The sequence below is a fragment of the Phyllobates terribilis genome, unplaced genomic scaffold (assembly GCF_046119375.1).
Source record: "Phyllobates terribilis strain yellow unplaced genomic scaffold, ASM4611937v1 Scaffold_27__1_contigs__length_16484149, whole genome shotgun sequence".
NCBI classification, from domain to species: Eukaryota; Metazoa; Chordata; class Amphibia; order Anura; family Dendrobatidae; genus Phyllobates; species Phyllobates terribilis.
The window spans coordinates 13,301,269-13,314,522 of NW_027362787.1; the positions used below are offsets into that span (position 1 = coordinate 13,301,269).

The window sequence follows — 13,254 nt, forward strand, 5'->3', positions numbered from 1 at the left end:
GGATCTAGAGGTTGACAACATGTCTTCTTAACGGGAGTCCAGGAGCTCATCTCCACAAATGGACTTTTCAGGATCCTTGGGTGGCTCCGTAGTTTGAAACCAATTCTGGTTATCGCTTCTCGGCCTTTTGGCTAAGATCAAGTGTAGTATCTGTTCTTATCAGTTTAATATCTGATACGTCCCCTATCTGGGGACCATATATTAAATGGATTTTTAGAACAGGGAGATGGAAAAAGAGCTTGCTCTGTCCACTCCACGCATTGACCTGGTATTGCAGTATCTCCAGGACCGGTGCACCCCTTCTTTAATGCAGTTTCTAAAATCAGAAAGAATTGAATTCAATGTTTTTTGTTCATTTTGCTTGTTTGTCGGATTTTGGGATGGACTCTTTGGCTTTGCTTTTCTTCTCCTCATTGGATTTTTCATGTTCAAAGTTGCAGAAGCCAGATTACAAGCTCATTTTGGTTCAACTTCAGCAACTGTGCATTGCATTGCCATGTAATGTGATGCAATGCTATCTTTCTAGCTCTCCCTTTTTACTTCCTTTTGGATAAACAGACATATTAGGCAAGCATTTTGGAGCTTTCACCTAAATAACTACAGGTGGTGAGATAAGCTGCACAATATAATTGACCTTTCAGTATATTGTTGCACACACACCATCTATTTAGCAAATGCCCTTGTTATCAACAGCAGCCTTTTAAACTCACCTGAGCTAACAGGTATGTGCGCTGGTTACTCTGCTGCGCTTAAAATTTCTTTTTTGGTTTGCTACAATGCCTTTTCTGAAACGTTGTCTCCTTCTGCTGGAACACTGACTTCTTTCATTTAATGCCTGCAGACTATAAAAGAGAACCCAACCCAAAAAGTTTGGTTGATTAGTCTGTGGCATTCTGTTAAACTGTTGCTTATGGCGGTCTCTGTGAGCTTCTCAGCGACATTCAGCCAGCCAGGTATCCTGCCTGCAGTAGATGGAATGTGGCAATGGAACGCTGGCTGCGCGTGTCATAATAGGCTCTGAGCCTTTATATACCTGTGCACAGCAGCAGCCACCTTCAGTCTGCTGCTGGACAGCCAGCAGCAGCAGCAGCAGGAGAGGTATGTAATCAGGAGCCCTCCTGCTAAGGGTAGACAGCTGCTCGTTCCACCCCACCCCCCGCCTTAATTGGTTCTCCTCCCTTCCAACGGTGTTGAGGCGGGTGGGAACAGCAGGGGGTGAAGGTGCTGTGTTTAAAGAGGTGGAGTTATGCAGATCTAAAACGCGTGGATTGCAGCAGCAGCAAGCCGAAAAGTGCAGGCATGTAAGGGATCTAGAGGTTGACAACATGTCTTCTTAACGGGAGTCCAGGAGCTCATCTCCACAAATGGACTTTTCAGGATCCTTGGGTGGCTCCGTAGTTTGAAACCAATTCTGGTTATCGCTTCTCGGCCTCTTGGCTAAGATCAAGTGTAGTATCTGTTCTTATCAGTTTAATATCTGATACGTCCCCTATCTGGGGACCATATATTAAATGGATTTTTAGAACAGGGAGATGGAAAAAGAGCTTGCTCTGTCCACTCCACGCATTGACCTGGTATTGCAGTATCTCCAGGACCGGTGCACCCCTTCTTTAATGCAGTTTCTAAAATCAGAAAGAATTGAATTCAATGTTTTTTGTTCATTTTGCTTGTTTGTCGGATTTTGGGATGGACTCTTTGGCTTTGCTTTTCTTCTCCTCATTGGATTTTTCATGTTCAAAGTTGCAGAAGCCAGATTACAAGCTCATTTTGGTTCAACTTCAGCAACTGTGCATTGCATTGCCATGTAATGTGATGCAATGCTATCTTTCTAGCTCTCCCTTTTTACTTCCTTTTGGATAAACAGACATATTAGGCAAGCATTTTGGAGCTTTCACCTAAATAACTACAGGTGGTGAGATAAGCTGCACAATATAATTGACCTTTCAGTATATTGTTGCACACACACCATCTATTTAGCAAATGCCCTTGTTATCAACAGCAGCCTTTTAAACTCACCTGAGCTAACAGGTATGTGCGCTGGTTACTCTGCTGCGCTTAAAATTTCTTTTTTGGTTTGCTACAATGCCTTTTCTGAAACGTTGTCTCCTTCTGCTGGAACACTGACTTCTTTCATTTAATGCCTGCAGACTATAAAAGAGAACCCAACCCAAAAAGTTTGGTTGATTAGTCTGTGGCATTCTGTTAAACTGTTGCTTATGGCGGTCTCTGTGAGCTTCTCAGCGACATTCAGCCAGCCAGGTATCCTGCCTGCAGTAGATGGAATGTGGCAATGGAACGCTGGCTGCGCGTGTCATAATAGGCTCTGAGCCTTTATATACCTGTGCACAGCAGCAGCCACCTTCAGTCTGCTGCTGGACAGCCAGCAGCAGCAGCAGCAGGAGAGGTATGTAATCAGGAGCCCTCCTGCTAAGGGTAGACAGCTGCTCGTTCCACCCCACCCCCCGCCTTAATTGGTTCTCCTCCCTTCCAACGGTGTTGAGGCGGGTGGGAACAGCAGGGGGTGAAGGTGCTGTGTTTAAAGAGGTGGAGTTATGCAGATCTAAAACGCGTGGATTGCAGCAGCAGCAAGCCGAAAAGTGCAGGCATGTAAGGGATCTAGAGGTTGACAACATGTCTTCTTAAAGGGAGTCCAGGAGCTCATCTCCACAAATGGACTTTTCAGGATCCTTGGGTGGCTCCGTAGTTTGAAACCAATTCTGGTTATCGCTTCTCGGCCTTTTGGCTAAGATCAAGTGTAGTATCTGTTCTTATCAGTTTAATATCTGATACGTCCCCTATCTGGGGACCATATATTAAATGGATTTTTAGAACAGGGAGATGGAAAAAGAGCTTGCTCTGTCCACTCCACGCATTGACCTGGTATTGCAGTATCTCCAGGACCGGTGCACCCCTTCTTTAATGCAGTTTCTAAAATCAGAAAGAATTGAATTCAATGTTTTTTGTTCATTTTGCTTGTTTGTCGGATTTTGGGATGGACTCTTTGGCTTTGCTTTTCTTCTCCTCATTGGATTTTTCATGTTCAAAGTTGCAGAAGCCAGATTACAAGCTCATTTTGGTTCAACTTCAGCAACTGTGCATTGCATTGCCATGTAATGTGATGCAATGCTATCTTTCTAGCTCTCCCTTTTTACTTCCTTTTGGATAAACAGACATATTAGGCAAGCATTTTGGAGCTTTCACCTAAATAACTACAGGTGGTGAGATAAGCTGCACAATATAATTGACCTTTCAGTATATTGTTGCACACACACCATCTATTTAGCAAATGCCCTTGTTATCAACAGCAGCCTTTTAAACTCACCTGAGCTAACAGGTATGTGCGCTGGTTACTCTGCTGCGCTTAAAATTTCTTTTTTGGTTTGCTACAATGCCTTTTCTGAAACGTTGTCTCCTTCTGCTGGAACACTGACTTCTTTCATTTAATGCCTGCAGACTATAAAAGAGAACCCAACCCAAAAAGTTTGGTTGATTAGTCTGTGGCATTCTGTTAAACTGTTGCTTATGGCGGTCTCTGTGAGCTTCTCAGCGACATTCAGCCAGCCAGGTATCCTGCCTGCAGTAGATGGAATGTGGCAATGGAACGCTGGCTGCGCGTGTTATAATAGGCTCTGAGCCTTTATTTACCTGTGCACAGCAGCAGCCACCTTCAGTCTGCTGCTGGACAGCCAGCAGCAGCAGCAGGAGAGGTATGTAATCAGGAGCCCTCCTGCTAAGGGTAGACAGCTGCTCGTTCCACCCCACCCCCCGCCTTAATTGGTTCTCCTCCCTTCCAACGGTGTTGAGGCGGGTGGGAACAGCAGGGGGTGAAGGTGCTGTGTTTAAAGAGGTGAAGTTATGCAGATCTAAAACGCGTGGATTGCAGCAGCAGCAAGCCGAAAAGTGCAGGCATGTAAGGGATCTAGAGGTTGACAACATGTCTTCTTAACGGGAGTCCAGGAGCTCATCTCCACAAATGGACTTTTCAGGATCCTTGGGTGGCTCCGTAGTTTGAAACCAATTCTGGTTATCGCTTCTCGGCCTTTTGGCTAAGATCAAGTGTAGTATCTGTTCTTATCAGTTTAATATCTGATACGTCCCCTATCTGGGGACCATATATTAAATGGATTTTTAGAACAGGGAGATGGAAAAAGAGCTTGCTCTGTCCACTCCACGCATTGACCTGGTATTGCAGTATCTCCAGGACCGGTGCACCCCTTCTTTAATGCAGTTTCTAAAATCAGAAAGAATTGAATTCAATGTTTTTTGTTCATTTTGCTTGTTTGTCGGATTTTGGGATGGACTCTTTGGCTTTGCTTTTCTTCTCCTCATTGGATTTTTCATGTTCAAAGTTGCAGAAGCCAGATTACAAGCTCATTTTGGTTCAACTTCAGCAACTGTGCATTGCATTGCCATGTAATGTGATGCAATGCTATCTTTCTAGCTCTCCCTTTTTACTTCCTTTTGGATAAACAGACATATTAGGCAAGCATTTTGGAGCTTTCACCTAAATAACTACAGATGGTGAGATAAGCTGCACAATATAATTGACCTTTCAGTATATTGTTGCACACACACCATCTATTTAGCAAATGCCCTTGTTATCAACAGCAGCCTTTTAAACTCACCTGAGCTAACAGGTATGTGCGCTGGTTACTCTGCTGCGCTTAAAATTTCTTTTTTGGTTTGCTACAATGCCTTTTCTGAAACGTTGTCTCCTTCTGCTGGAACACTGACTTCTTTCATTTAATGCCTGCAGACTATAAAAGAGAACCCAACCCAAAAAGTTTGGTTGATTAGTCTGTGGCATTCTGTTAAACTGTTGCTTATGGCGGTCTCTGTGAGCTTCTCAGCGACATTCAGCCAGCCAGGTATCCTGCCTGCAGTAGATGGAATGTGGCAATGGAACGCTGGCTGCGCGTGTCATAATAGGCTCTGAGCCTTTATATACCTGTGCACAGCAGCAGCCACCTTCAGTCTGCTGCTGGACAGCCAGCAGCAGCAGCAGCAGGAGAGGTATGTAATCAGGAGCCCTCCTGCTAAGGGTAGACAGCTGCTCGTTCCACCCCACCCCCCGCCTTAATTGGTTCTCCTCCCTTCCAACGGTGTTGAGGCGGGTGGGAACAGCAGGGGGTGAAGGTGCTGTGTTTAAAGAGGTGGAGTTATGCAGATCTAAAACGCGTGGATTGCAGCAGCAGCAAGCCGAAAAGTGCAGGCATGTAAGGGATCTAGAGGTTGACAACATGTCTTCTTAACGGGAGTCCAGGAGCTCATCTCCACAAATGGACTTTTCAGGATCCTTGGGTGGCTCCGTAGTTTGAAACCAATTCTGGTTATCGCTTCTCGGCCTTTTGGCTAAGATCAAGTGTAGTATCTGTTCTTATCAGTTTAATATCTGATACGCCCCCTATCTGGGGACCATATATTAAATGGATTTTTAGAACAGGGAGATGGAAAAAGAGCTTGCTCTGTCCACTCCACGCATTGACCTGGTATTGCAGTATCTCCAGGACCGGTGCACCCCTTCTTTAATGCAGTTTCTAAAATCAGAAAGAATTGAATTCAATGTTTTTTGTTCATTTTGCTTGTTTGTCGGATTTTGGGATGGACTCTTTGGCTTTGCTTTTCTTCTCCTCATTGGATTTTTCATGTTCAAAGTTGCAGAAGCCAGATTACAAGCTCATTTTGGTTCAACTTCAGCAACTGTGCATTGCATTGCCATGTAATGTGATGCAATGCTATCTTTCTAGCTCTCCCTTTTTACTTCCTTTTGGATAAACAGACATATTAGGCAAGCATTTTGGAGCTTTCACCTAAATAACTACAGGTGGTGAGATAAGCTGCACAATATAATTGACCTTTCAGTATATTGTTGCACACACACCATCTATTTAGCAAATGCCCTTGTTATCAACAGCAGCCTTTTAAACTCACCTGAGCTAACAGGTATGTGCGCTGGTTACTCTGCTGCGCTTAAAATTTCTTTTTTGGTTTGCTACAATGCCTTTTCTGAAACGTTGTCTCCTTCTGCTGGAACACTGACTTCTTTCATTTAATGCCTGCAGACTATTAAAGAGAACCCAACCCAAAAAGTTTGGTTGATTAGTCTGTGGCATTCTGTTAAACTGTTGCTTATGGCGGTCTCTGTGAGCTTCTCAGCGACATTCAGCCAGCCAGGTATCCTGCCTGCAGTAGATGGAATGTGGCAATGGAACGCTGGCTGCGCGTGTCATAATAGGCTCTGAGCCTTTATATACCTGTGCACAGCAGCAGCCACCTTCAGTCTGCTGCTGGACAGCCAGCAGCAGCAGCAGCAGGAGAGGTATGTAATCAGGAGCCCTCCTGCTAAGGGTAGACAGCTGCTCGTTCCACCCCACCCCCCGCCTTAATTGGTTCTCCTCCCTTCCAACGGTGTTGAGGCGGGTGGGAACAGCAGGGGGTGAAGGTGCTGTGTTTAAAGAGGTGGAGTTATGCAGATCTAAAACGCGTGGATTGCAGCAGCAGCAAGCCGAAAAGTGCAGGCATGTAAGGGATCTAGAGGTTGACAACATGTCTTCTTAACGGGAGTCCAGGAGCTCATCTCCACAAATGGACTTTTCAGGATCCTTGGGTGGCTCCGTAGTTTGAAACCAATTCTGGTTATCGCTTCTCGGCCTTTTGGCTCAGACCTAGTGTTTGGACAAGAGGTTCCTTGTGTACTAGCCCTCGGCCTTCCAGCATCGCCACTTCGGTGGCTTAAGCTGGATGCTGCTATAGGGGGAGAGTGAGGAGGAAACGAGAAGGCGATTCCTGAAGCGACCATGGGTGTCAAGCTTCGCTTTGCTGGGACCGGGGATCCCCGGGTCAAGAATGCTTTCCGTATCGAGGTCTCTGAGGAGAAGAAGGACCATTTCTCGTTGTCATACCTGGTCAACGCCATTTTCTATGAAATCCTGAAGATCCAGAAGTCGGAGATCATCTGTTTGCAGGAGTTCAGAAGGGAGCATAGGTACGTCTTGGTGCTTTCTTCTATGGCGGCTTGCCAAAACCTTTTCAAAACTCTTCAAGTCCTTTCAGAGCACCCTCAGCTGGATGGACTTATCTTCACTGTACTCTACTCTAAGGGGGATATCCCGGTGGTAGTATTCATGCACAACCCCTTTATCTCCCGGGATGATATCACTGCATTCCTGAGAAGACACTGCATTTTTGTGCAATTCTCCCATAAAATCTTAAATGGAGAAGGGCTGTGGACTGGGAAGTATAAATACTTTGTGAGGTTTGGGATAGACCCTCATGGTCCTGGAGGTATTCACTATCCTCCCCTGAACTTTACAATTGGAAGAGACTCTGGATATCTGTTTTTTCCCGAGGCGCCATTGTTCTGCAGGAGATGCAACATGTTCGGGCATATCCAGGATTTCTGCAAACAATTGCCAAACTGTAGAAAGTGCAACAAGTACGGTCATCTGGCGAAGGATTGTTCCAACCCGGTGGTATGTGATGCCTGCGGGGAGGAAGGACATGTGATTCGGGATTGTAAGGCTAAAGTCAAGCCTAGGTCCTTCTCCGAAGTGACCAAAGGTAAGCCTACTGTCCCTGCTGTTACCCCACAGGTGACTACTGCAGAGATCAATGAGGAGACGGAGCCCCCTGAGGTTGAAGATCTGGTGGGTGAGGCCCAGACCCTGTTGGACCCTCCAGCCCCTGCTGGGCCAAGTATGGAGATCTCCGAGTTGGATGTGGACCTCCCTCATCAGTCCGAAATATGTGGTGAGGGTGACATGGATGTGTCTCTTGCTCGAACCCCTGCATTGTCCTGGGGTGCTACAGACGAAGAGGTGGCCAGGGATGGTGGCCAAGGAGACTTTACTTCTGGGAGGTCTTTTGATGATGATGATACTCCTGAACTGGCCAATAAAAAACCCAGACGAGAGTACTCACCTGCCAGCGGAGGGTGCGACAGTCCTGCAAGTGACCGCATTTACCCGCAGGATGTCTTCTCCCCTGATGCTCCTTACCTTGGCATCCCTGAGAGCATCAACACCTTTGGGGTGCTTTCCCAGTCTGATGATAATGGATGAGTATGGTGTGATCAACATTGAGTCATGTATTTCTTTTCTTTAATTAATGTCTTGCCAATCTGGTTGGGATGTAGTGTCCCTAAATGTAAGGCAGATCAGATCTAAAATCAGAAGAACAACTGTTCTGGACTACCTGAAACATTTAGGTGCTGATGTTTTTTGCCTTCAGGAGTGTGGGATTCAGGATGCTCCTTGTGACAAAGACTGGCCTTACGGACAGCATATCTGGTCAGGGTCTAATCATAATAAAAATGATGGGGTGGGGATATTAGTTGGGAATAAAGAAATCTCTATTGATAGTTATATTGTGGTGGAGGTGGGCCGATGTTTAATTGCATTTTTGAGTTATAGAGGGTGGCGGGTCAGAATTATTAATTTATATTGCCCTACAGGGAAGGAAGAGCGGCTTGCTCTTCTTGAAAAATTAAGTTTTTTTCTTCCAGGGAAATCTCCCACTATTTTTGTTGGGGACGTTAATTGTGTCACAGAAGGAAAGTGTGACATAACAGGAAAGAAATTGTCCCATTTAATTTGTGATTTTTCCTTTTTAGATGCAGCAGTTGTTGTTCTTGGCATGCCACCACCGCCGACATATCATGCTGACCGTGGTGAGATTCATTCCAGAATTGATTTAATGTTATTTTCTAAAAATATGGTATGTTTGGATTTTTCTCAACAAAAGGTACCTTTTTCGGACCATGAATGTTTGAGAGGCGTGTTTTGTGCGAATGGTGACCAAGTGTATGGCAGTGGGGTATGGAAGTTGAATGCAAGGCTGTTAGAGGATGATGAGGTGATGAATGAGTTTAATGTAAAGTATGAAAGATGGAGAATGCGTAAGAAGGATTTTGTGTGTGTTCTTGACTGGTGGGACTGGGTGAAAGTGCAATTTAAAACTTTCTTCAAAAAGTGGGGCTATAGAAAAGCTGCCAGATATAGGAATAGGTTTAATGACCTTAATAGACGGATTGACTGGTTGAGAAAGTGTGTTGCAAGTGGTTTGGAGATGTCTGATCAACTTACTGAGGCTAAGAATGAATTGAAGCGTGTGTTGGATGAGAAAGGAAAGGAAATTATATATCGTACTAAAATTGAGCACCTGGAGAAAAATGAGAAGTGTACGAGGTTCTTTTTTAAAAAAATGAATGGTAGGAAGACTGATATGAATGAAGTTGTGAATGAAAGTGGAACCAACTGTATGGGTGAGGATGTGCTGAAAGAAGTGAATAGGTTTTATAGCAAGTTGTATGATGAGAAATGGATTGACTCTGGGCTTGTGTCATATGTTCTGAATGGTGTGGAGAAAAAACTTGATTCTGAGGAGCGTGATCTGTTGTGTGAGGATGTAGTTCTGGATGAAGTGAAGAATGTGGTGTGGAGTGCTAAAAAGAGTAAGACTCCTGGGAAAGATGGTATACCTGTAGAATTGTATGTGAAAGCATGGGAAGTTTTGGGAACAGATTTGACTGAGGTATGTAAGTATATCTGGGTGAATGGTAGGTTGTGTGAATCAATGAAAGAAGGAGTGGTTGTGCTTGTGCATAAAAAGGGTGAGAGGAAACGTTTGGAAAACTGGAGACCAATAACACTGCTGAATTCGGATTATAAGGTCTACAGTAAGTTACTGGCAAATCGTTTGCGTGAAGTGATTGGTAGTGTTGTGGAGGAGGACCAAGTATGTGCAGTGCCTGGAAGAAGTATGAGTGATAACTTGTTATTGTTGAGAGATATGATTGGGGATTGCAAGGATAGAAAGCAGAAATGTATGACTTTAGCTATTGATTTTGAGAAGGCGTTTGACAGGGTTTCGCATGTGTTTTTGTTTAAAGTACTGGAAAGAATGGGGTTTCCTAGAGAATTTGTGAATTGTGTAAAATCATTGTATGATTGTGTGTCAAGTGAGTTCTTGGTTAATGGGTGGCTGTGTGACAAAGTGAAGATTAGGTCAGGAGTAAGGCAGGGGTGTCCTATGTCCCCCGTCTTATTTGTATGTGTAATAGAACCATTGTTATGTTTGATTAGACGGGATAAAATGATGAGAGGTTTGTTGGTGCCTGGTAGTGGTGGTAAGCATGTGAAAGTGTTAGGTTATATGGATGATGTTGTGGTTGTGAGTGAAAGTATGGCTTCTTTGAGTAGAATTAAATTGCTTTTGGATTTTTTTGTTGGTGCATCTGGTTTTAGGGTAAATTGGAATAAATGTAGTTTTAAATGTTTTGGAGATAGTAGTATTCGTATGGATGGTGTAAAGTGTGAAGTGGGTGCAATCAAGATTTTGGGCGTATTATTTAATGATGACTTAAAAGGGAATGAAAGTTGGGAAGAGTGTGGTATGCGGGTTGAACGTAAATTGAATTTTTGGCGAATGAGAGAATTGACTCTGCGTGGTAAGGTATTAATTATCAAAGCAGTGATTCTCCCTATCCTGCTTTATGTGGCGACTGTTTTTCCTTCTCCTTACAGGAAAATTAAGAGAATAGAGAAGTTGGTATTCACATTCCTGTGGTGTAGTAAGATGGAGAAGTTGAAGCGGGAGAGCCTTTTTAAGGCTTGTCAGCATGGTGGGCTGGCCTTTCCCAATATTGAAGTTTTTTTAGGTCTTAATTATATTAAGACTGTGGTTATTTTGCTGGGTAAAGGCAATAAAGGTGCTTTTATGGCTAATTATTCTGCTGGATGGATGTTGCATGGGTTATGCTGGAGGAAGAGAGATGCGAGTGTGCCTGTGGCCTTTAAGTGTCCTGTTTGGTATGAGGTGATTGAGAAATTTGTGAGAAAGCATGATTTGTTGAGTGTGGGAATGAATGATTTTAGAATGACCAAGAATGTGGTGAAAAGAATGAGTGCAAATGAGGTAGAGTGTAATATTGTTGGGCTGAGAGGGAATGAGGTTTCAGATGCATGGAAGAAGTTAGATACGTATGGGATGTCAAACAAACAGAAGGATGTGGTGTGGATGACTTTACATAATATTTTACCTGTGAGAGAAGTGCAGAAGAAAAGAGAGTTGATAAGAACAGATGTGTGTCCGAGAGTGGGATGTGGTGGTTGTGAGACTGTGAGGCATGTTATGTGGGATTGTGAGTACGCGTACAGTGTGTGGAAGTGTGTAGGTGGATTGTGTAAGGGTTTAGCAGGCGTGAATTTTGTGGATTGGCGTGTGGCGATGTTTGGAATTGGTGCGTGTAGTCGGTCTAAAGATAGAATTTTATGGTTGATAATGGCTTGTGTGATGGAGAGTTTGTGGGATGCAAGGAACCTTGGACTTTTCAAGAGGAAATCTTTATCAGTGAATGAATGTGTTAGACTTATTCTTTCAAGACTATACCTGATATATAAGTTGGACAGCAGAGGCGGTGGTGGCACAGATGCCGAAGGGATTTGGAAATTTAAAAAGTGGCATTACCTTATCAAATACCAGTGATTTTTTTTCTTTGTGATTCCTTGAAGTTTCTGCATTTGTGTTACGTAAAGGATGTTCCCTTGTGATTATATTTCGTCTTATACTACTGCTAAATAAATAGAACCATGATGATGAGAAGTTTTAAGTAGCAAATTTTGGAGAAATTCATACTGTTTGCTAAAAAACTAAACTGAATGGTTTAAAAAAAAAAAAAAAAAAAAAAATCTGTTCTTATCAGTTTAATATCTGATACGTCCCCTATCTGGGGACCATATATTAAATGGATTTTTAGAACAGGGAGATGGAAAAAGAGCTTGCTCTGTCCACTCCACGCATTGACCTGGTATTGCAGTATCTCCAGGACCGGAGCACCCCTTCTTTAATGCAGTTTCTAAAATCAGAAAGAATTGAATTCAATGTTTTTTGTTCATTTTGCTTGTTTGTCGGATTTTGGGATGGACTCTTTGGCTTTGCTTTTCTTCTCCTCATTGGATTTTTCATGTTCAAAGTTGCAGAAGCCAGATTACAAGCTCATTTTGGTTCAACTTCAGCAACTGTGCATTGCATTGCCATGTAATGTGATGCAATGCTATCTTTCTAGCTCTCCCTTTTTACTTCCTTTTGGATAAACAGACATATTAGGCAAGCATTTTGGAGCTTTCACCTAAATAACTACAGGTGGTGAGATAAGCTGCACAATATAATTGACCTTTCAGTATATTGTTGCACACACACCATCTATTTAGCAAATGCCCTTGTTATCAACAGCAGCCTTTTAAACTCACCTGAGCTAACAGGTATGTGCGCTGGTTACTCTGCTGCGCTTAAAATTTCTTTTTTGGTTTGCTACAATGCCTTTTCTGAAACGTTGTCTCCTTCTGCTGGAACACTGACTTCTTTCATTTAATGCCTGCAGACTATAAAAGAGAACCCAACCCAAAAAGTTTGGTTGATTAGTCTGTGGCATTCTGTTAAACTGTTGCTTATGGCGGTCTCTGTGAGCTTCTCAGCGACATTCAGCCAGCCAGGTATCCTGCCTGCAGTAGATGGAATGTGGCAATGGAACGCTGGCTGCGCGTGTCATAATAGGCTCTGAGCCTTTATATACCTGTGCACAGCAGCAGCCACCTTCAGTCTGCTGCTGGACAGCCAGCAGCAGCAGCAGCAGGAGAGGTATGTAATCAGGAGCCCTCCTGCTAAGGGTAGACAGCTGCTCGTTCCACCCCACCCCCCGCCTTAATTGGTTCTCCTCCCTTCCAACGGTGTTGAGGCGGGTGGGAACAGCAGGGGGTGAAGGTGCTGTGTTTAAAGAGGTGGAGTTATGCAGATCTAAAACGCGTGGATTGCAGCAGCAGCAAGCCGAAAAGTGCAGGCATGTAAGGGATCTAGAGGTTGACAACATGTCTTCTTAACGGGAGTCCAGGAGCTCATCTCCACAAATGGACTTTTCAGGATCCTTGGGTGGCTCCGTAGTTTGAAACCAATTCTGGTTATCGCTTCTCGGCCTTTTGGCTAAGATCAAGTGTAGTATCTGTTCTTATCAGTTTAATATCTGATACGTCCCCTATCTGGGGACCATATATTAAATGGATTTTTAGAACAGGGAGATGGAAAAAGAGCTTGCTCTGTCCACTCCACGCATTGACCTGGTATTGCAGTATCTACAGGACCGGAGCACCCCTTCTTTAATGCAGTTTCTAAAATCAGAAAGAATTGAATTCAATGTTTTTTGTTCATTTTGCTTGTTTGTCGGATTTTGGGATGGACTCTTTGGCTTTGCTTTTCTTCTCC

The 13,254-nt window shown here is 43.8% G+C and overlaps 6 non-coding genes and 1 pseudogene across 6 annotated transcripts; all 7 read left to right on the forward strand.

The window, feature by feature from the left end:
* The first annotated feature begins 111 nt into the window (after positions 1-111).
* On the forward strand, positions 112-302 carry LOC141177009 (U2 spliceosomal RNA). Its single transcript, XR_012253644.1, has one exon. It is a non-coding gene; the product is annotated as a U2 spliceosomal RNA (small nuclear RNA).
* A 1,115-nt stretch (positions 303-1,417) lies between these two features.
* On the forward strand, positions 1,418-1,608 carry LOC141177439 (U2 spliceosomal RNA). The gene has a single exon (XR_012254033.1). It is a non-coding gene; the product is annotated as a U2 spliceosomal RNA (small nuclear RNA).
* A 1,115-nt stretch (positions 1,609-2,723) lies between these two features.
* Positions 2,724-2,914, forward strand: LOC141177010 (U2 spliceosomal RNA). The gene has a single exon (XR_012253645.1). It is a non-coding gene; the product is annotated as a U2 spliceosomal RNA (small nuclear RNA).
* A 1,112-nt stretch (positions 2,915-4,026) lies between these two features.
* On the forward strand, positions 4,027-4,217 carry LOC141177011 (U2 spliceosomal RNA). The gene has a single exon (XR_012253646.1). It is a non-coding gene; the product is annotated as a U2 spliceosomal RNA (small nuclear RNA).
* A 1,115-nt stretch (positions 4,218-5,332) lies between these two features.
* On the forward strand, positions 5,333-5,523 carry LOC141177540 (U2 spliceosomal RNA). Its single transcript, XR_012254126.1, has one exon. It is a non-coding gene; the product is annotated as a U2 spliceosomal RNA (small nuclear RNA).
* Positions 5,524-11,630: 6,107 nt separating this feature from the next.
* Positions 11,631-11,840, forward strand: LOC141177968 (U2 spliceosomal RNA; annotated as a pseudogene).
* Positions 11,841-12,955: 1,115 nt separating this feature from the next.
* Positions 12,956-13,146, forward strand: LOC141177646 (U2 spliceosomal RNA). Its single transcript, XR_012254221.1, has one exon. It is a non-coding gene; the product is annotated as a U2 spliceosomal RNA (small nuclear RNA).
* The last annotated feature ends 108 nt before the right edge of the window (positions 13,147-13,254 follow it).